This window comes from Hirundo rustica, chromosome 1, assembly GCF_015227805.2.
Source record: "Hirundo rustica isolate bHirRus1 chromosome 1, bHirRus1.pri.v3, whole genome shotgun sequence".
Taxonomy (NCBI): Eukaryota; Metazoa; Chordata; class Aves; order Passeriformes; family Hirundinidae; genus Hirundo; species Hirundo rustica.
Genome location: NC_053450.1, coordinates 40,398,920 through 40,405,884, shown reverse-complemented (window position 1 = coordinate 40,405,884; position 6,965 = coordinate 40,398,920).

The window sequence follows — 6,965 nt, the reverse complement described above, 5'->3', positions numbered from 1 at the left end:
TGAAGCACAACATCAGCTAATAGTTTTCTAGAACTGGTTACTAGCAAGAGCATGTACTGCAGAAAACAGATATAAAGCGCCTTCACACTGAGAGAACGGGACACGTTCGGAATATATGCAAGGTTTACAAATGACAATCCAGATTAAAGGAATATAAAACCAACAGGACACGTTAGGAATATATGCAAGGTTTACAAATGACAATCCAGATTAAAGGAATATAAAACCAACAGGACACGTTAGGAATATATGCAAGGTTTACAAATGACAATCCAGATTAAAGGAATATAAAACCAACAGGACACGTTCGGAATATATGCAAGGTTTACAAATGACAATCCAGATTAAAGGAATATAAAACCCACAGGACATGTTAGGAATATATGCAAGGTTTGCAAATGACAATCCAGATTAAAGGAATATAAAACCACTTAAGAAAAAATTCTTTTATTCCCATATGAATCTTTCTTTAATGCCACAGAAACAGTCTTAAAATGGTTTGGATTGGAAGATCATCTAGATCCAACCTTTCTGCCATGGGCATGGACACCTTCCACTAGACCAGGCTGCTCATCCAACACGGCCTTGAACACACCCAGGCATGGGGCATCCACAGCTTCTCTGAACAACAGGTTCCAAGGCCTCACCACTCCCACAGAGAACTTCTTCCCAATACCTAACATAAACCTACTCTTTTTCAGTAGCCATTCCCAATGACTGTAGTGGTGTATAATTTTGTGTCTTAATATCATATGGTTTCTTCCATTTCACCCTCCCCAGGGTGGTGGTTTAGCCTGGGTTGTGTCCACCCATTGGGCTGTCAGTCTTCCCTGATACCTGCCTCTTATTCCCAAATGTTCTCTGTCAGATTTCCCTGGTACCAGCCACTGCCTGGACTGCCCCTTGGGAAATCCCCTATTTCCAAGGTTCCATTGGTCTGTTTATATGAAACTCCTCACATTATCCTCCCCATTGGTTTGTGTTCTGTACACCTCACTTTGCGTCCCTCCTCAGTCTTCTCCCTATTGGCCCCTTGACCCTAAACTCCACCCTGATTCTGTCCCTTAAAACCCACAGTCCAGCCTTTATTCCCCATCCTCACCCCTGTTCTGCATTCGAGTTATGTTACGATTTATGTTACTTTAATAGACAATCCTCAGACTGCATGCAAGGCCATCTCCTCTCCTTTCTACACTGACCCTACAGTAACTGCTTGGGACTCTCAGGACCATGGGGGTCGTGTCTCTCCCCCACTAAGTGCCGTACCACCAGGCACAAAATGACACATGTCCTTGTAAAACATCCCTCCTCAGCTCTCACTTTAGGTGCTGGAAGGCTGCCCCAGAGCCTTCTTCTCCCCAGGCTGAACAGCCCCATCTCTTTCAGCCTGTCCTGATAGGAGAGGTGCTCCAGCCCTCTGATCGTAGTCACGACCTTCCTCTGGAGTCACTCCAACAGCAGTACATCCTTCTCATGCTGGGGACCCCAGAGAGGGATGCAGCACTCCAGGTGGAGGGGAGGGGTCAGAATCAAACTCCAGAGGGGGATAACCTCCCTCAACCTGCTGACCCCTCTCCTTCTGATGCAGCCCTGGATACAGTTGGCTTTCTGGGCTGCAAGTGCAGCCAGAAGGTAAGGAAGGAACCGTCTGTCAAATTCATGTCAGACTAACACCATAAAGCAGAAATTTCCTAAGTAGTGCATTCACTTTGCAGTTTGGGTGCTATTTTTGGCAACTGGGAAAAGACTGGTTATCTCACCCTGCTAATATATGTGCTCTTCTCTGTCCTTGCAAGTAATACTGTGATTCCTCAGAGGCTAGATTGAATGGTTTTCAGATATATCTTTTGAGAGACAGATAATATTGAGGTTTCCAAAGGCACATCAAGGATGGATTCCTCATCTCAAAAGCTAGGTGCCAGTATGTCAGGCCACCAGCAAGATGCCATTTTCCTCCTAAAAATAAGAAAAAAAGACTGTGTTTTCCAATCCACTTTTTCCACTCTATCCATCATAATGTTTTTCTGAAAGGAGATCTATAGTCAGATCAGTTCTATTAATAAACAAGGAAACTTTCCCCAGCTCCCTACTCCTTCCCTGCTAAGTAGCAAATTTCCTTTCCTTTCCTCCATTTGTTAAAGCAGTGACTCAGAGGGTTCTCGCAAGGCTGAAACACTCAGGATGTGTGAAATGTTCGTATCAAATCAAGATACAAGATAGCTCACTAATTCATAAAAAGTTGCTAATATCATAATAATCCATAAATACTTTTCTCTGACAGATTTTGACCCCTGTTTCTGTTTGTAGGGGAAAGGAAATTCATTCCCCAATGCTCATCTCATGAAGACTTATTTCCCCAAACAACCACTTTAAAAAAAGTGGTTGTATGAGGGAACCTACTCTGGTACATTACATATGTATCATATGTAGGATTCCAAATTTGTTTGCTTCTGTCCAGAATTAGTATGAAGAGTTAAGCAGGTGAGTTCATAAAAAGAGCTCAATATTACTTTTCTAAATCTAATGGGATTTGAGTTGCAGCCGTGAACTCCATGGGGTTATCATTCGGTCTATGTGACAACTGTATTTTATTCTCTGTTTAAAATTCATCTACCAGAAAATCAGAAATGCAGTTTCTGTCACACACAGAGCAATTACTCTTAGTGCAAAGCCTGTGGAGAGAAAGGTCTGCTGTTCTTTAAAGAATAGCTAGAATTTAACAGAAGTTTTTAAAGCAGTAGCACACTTTCTGTGTTTTGCCCAGATAACATTTAGTACTACAGAAACCTATAGGCCTATACATGTCCAAATTTTTTGCTTTTTTTTATGCCAAGCCTGTGCCAAACCCAAAAACCTCCTTGCTTAGCTCGTTCTTTTGCCTAAGAGTTGTGATCTGGAAACCTCCCACAAGCTTCTTGGGCTTCAACATCAAGTGCAGTTGCAGCTTCTACCATTTGGTGTTCAAGCAGATCAAAATAGCATTGTAATAAAAGCATTAACTTGGGGACACAGTGCGCATACACCATGTTTGAATTCTGATCTGGGTCCTATCACATAAGGTTCAAATTTTTATAAATTGCTCAGCTGAAAGCACTGTGAAAATGCACATGGAAAATCCTCTGTGTTGCAGAAGGTTTGTTGAATATGGAAATAGCAGATTTAAATGGAAAACCTTTGGTTTTCACTGTATAAAACCAAATAAAGCCCATGGCCGTAAGTGAAATGTTCTGGGTTGAGAAGGCTTCTGTTTTCCCACTGATCCCAGAGACAGTACATGTTTTTGTTTTCATTAAGTGAATGAAATGACACTAAAGTCTTATTTTGTGAAGAAAAATATTATTTTCATAACAGTCTTATGTGATCCTATTATTATTATAATCACTTCTCACTTTTATGGCTGCCAGTCTGAGGAATCAATTTGTATGTATGCCTGGGTTATGGCACTATCAGCAACAAAGCACTTTTAAAATGCACAAACACAATTAAGAACCAAATACAAAGTGCAGTAGAGTGGCTAAATATCACTTTGCCCTGTCAGACCAGAAAAGAGAAGCTTGATACCAGGACCACTGAATGTGCATAGTGACATATGGGGCAGAATAGTAACACCTGACGGATACCATAAGGCAAATGCACCATATTTTAATATGATTCATATAGCTGGAGGTAATCTCCAAATTTTAGGCACATATAGGGGTTATCAAAATGGAAGAAAAACAAAAGAAAAAATATAATATGGATTTGCAGATAACAGTAACACTTTTATGCCAACATAATTTCTATGTCTTTTTTTTTTTTTTTTATTTTTTTTTTTTTTTTTCCCCACACCAAAAAAGAAGACTGGAACTCAAGCAGGAGTTGAAAGAAGGGGGGAAGGATAGGTAAGCTTAATTTCTGTGCAGGATCTGTCCACTCCAGACACTTCTTACACCATGACACAAAACAGAGGTAAGAAATATCAGACTGAGAAAAAAAGTGCTCCAAAATGCCACATTACCTGCCACAAATGGCAGCATATTAATGCTATTTTTCAGATGAATAAAGGCATTTTTCAATCAGGGAAATTTTGGCCATAAAAAATTCTTTTTCAGGGATGACAGAAGGAAGTACATCTCCCTAAAATGCATCCTGCCATTCCAGGGCTAGTTAGCAGGAGTTTTGCCAAGTACATTACAACTTCACAGGACAAGGGTGTTTTCACTGATCAATCAAATATTTGTCCAACAGATGAAGACTTTGAAAGCTGTGTTTCAGATGGCTGGAAATATAAAGGAAATATAGGCAACAGACTTTTTTTTTTTTTTTTTTTTTGCCCATACTAATCATTTAGTGAAGAGCAAGATTTAGTTGCAGGTCTATCATTAGGCTGCCTTCACGACTGTTTCCTAGTGTTGCTCTCTGAAAAGCTTCTTGTACAGAAAAGTATTTTTTAAATGATAGTGGCTGTTTTGGAGAGGGACAGATAAGTATTTACTTTAATGAGAGACAGTTTGGGAGGAAATGCATCAGCAGTAATAAGTACTTTTCTTCCAGGACATGATGGCCCCTATCAAGAAAGCCTGCAGTATTTCATGGTAGTTTCCAAACTCTCCTTTTACTTTCCACTGTTCTCCCACTCTGCCAGATGTCTTGTACTTCAGTAGCCACGTTGTCTACTCTATCTCCATACATCTAAATTGTGTTTTCAAACCTTTTAGAACAGCTAATTTGAAGAGAAATCAGATGCTTTATAATATATAAAAGCATAAATATATAAAAATCACAGTTTATAAATTAAAAGCAAAAGAAATCTTGTACACCATACATACATGTGCTCACAACCTCTATTTTTCATGTCTCCTAGCTTCTATACACTTTTCCTAAGCAACTGCTGTCACTGTCAATACAATTTTCTCATGCTGTGCACCCTCTATCAAGTCTGCACACCATTAAATCACAAATAGACAATTACACCTCCTGAAGGTTTGCTACAGGGTTTGCTGCAAATTTGCAGAGGAGACAAAGCTGTAGGTATTTTTGTTATTCTTTTTAGAAGGGAAGTAGCAACCTAGATTCCTACAGCCATCAGTCTACCCCAGGGCTTGTTTACTTATGAAGGAGATGGGTCCACCCCTTCTGTAGATCCCAGAGCCCTCAGATGGGTATTTCCCTTCTGCAGATCTCTAAGCCCATTGGAGATGTTGCTGTTGGTATTGCCAGAATTGGAAACTGAATAAGAGAACTTTTATTTGCTGCCAACTAAAAATCAACATTGGACAGAAAGCAGACTGAAGAGGGCGGTAATTTCCATGATTATTTTCCAGAAATGGCTGTCCTGATTTCAGCTGGGTTATCATTAATTTTCTTACAAGCAGCAGGTACAGTGCTGTGTTTTGGATTTAGTAAAAAAATGTGTTGATAACACACTGATTTTTTTAGTTGTTGCTAAGCAGGTATTACCCTGAGTCAAGGATTTTCCAGTTTCCCATGCTCTGCCAGCAGGCAGGTGCACAAGAAGACAGGAGTGAGCACAGCCAGAACAGTGGACCCAATCTTGCCAAAAGAAATTTTCAGTGTTACAGGATTTCATGCTCAGTGTATAAACTGGGAGGAGTTTGCCAAGGGGATCCAGGCGCTGTGTGGGATGGGCTGGGCATTGGCCGGTGGATGGTGAGCAGTTGTGTTGGGCATCAGGTGTCTGTCTTGGGTTTTATTTTTCTGTCTCCTTTTTACTACTAATAGCATTAGCATTAATATTAGTATCTTTTACTTTGTTTCCATTATTAAGTTGTTTTTACCCCATCCCACAAGTTCTTTGGAGGGGCAGGAATGTGCAGTGAGAAAGTGACTCTGTTGTTCTTTGCTGGGGTTAAACCACAGTGATGTGACCTAAAGCTGAGCAGCCCTTGCACACTGTGTGTGACAGGTTTTACCCAACACAGCAGGAGAAGCAGCTCCTGCTCTCAGCTGCTTCCCTCCAGCAAGCAGCTCCCAGTGCTTGCACACTCTCTTGCATTAGCCACACAGTTGGACGACAAAACACTTTTAACTAAGTGATCAAAATCTGCAGTCTGAGATCACTCCACCTTGCATGTCAGGGCTTTATATAGCAACGGTTCCCAAGCCGCATGCAGTCCAAAAAAAAATAAAAACCCAAGCCAAATTACTTTGATTCAGTTGAAATATCTTTCAGTCTATCACTCTGACATTGAATAGATGTGCTCACTATATTGTACTGCACACCTGTAAGATACAGTTAAAAATTATCCAGGCACAATTAATTTTTATTTGACTTTTTAGATTATATAAGTTATCACAGTCTCAATCGATTTTGCTGAGTTCACATTTTTTTCTGAAGAAAAAACTTCAGTGGGAAGAAAACAGCCATATTTACAATAATTACATTTGATTAAGAATTGATGAGCGATTAAGGAAAAAAAAATCCGAGCACAATCTCCCTGTCTTCTCTGCAAAGACTACAGTAATTTACCAAAATCAAGAGGAATTCTAGCTCCAATTGGTGTGTTTTCCCTTTGTCTTTCACAGGACAAAAATTTCATTTTCAGTTTTCCTCTGAATTTCTTGAGATGTTGAGATATTGCTCATTAACTAAACTTAGGGTTTCTCAGCACCTGAGCATCATTTCTCTGCCATTTATCGGTCTGTCCTGAACCAGAACACCAAGTATCTTTTCCAAATTAAAGACTTCTCAGTTAAAAGAAGCAGAAAACACGGAAAGTGACATATTAACTACCCACACTACCAGATTGCTTGGAATTTAGCCCCACAAGAAGGTCTGTTACCGTGCTTTTGCAGTACTGAATTTTTGGAATCTCCAAAAAGAAAAGGAGCTAAGAGTGATTGCAGCAAGTACAACTAATTCCCAGGCTGCCTGCATGTTTCTGCCTCACACTGACTTGCTCCAGGGTCCATGGGACAGCACAGCCTGTCCCTGCTGCCCCATTCCCCACCCAGACCTACTCCTA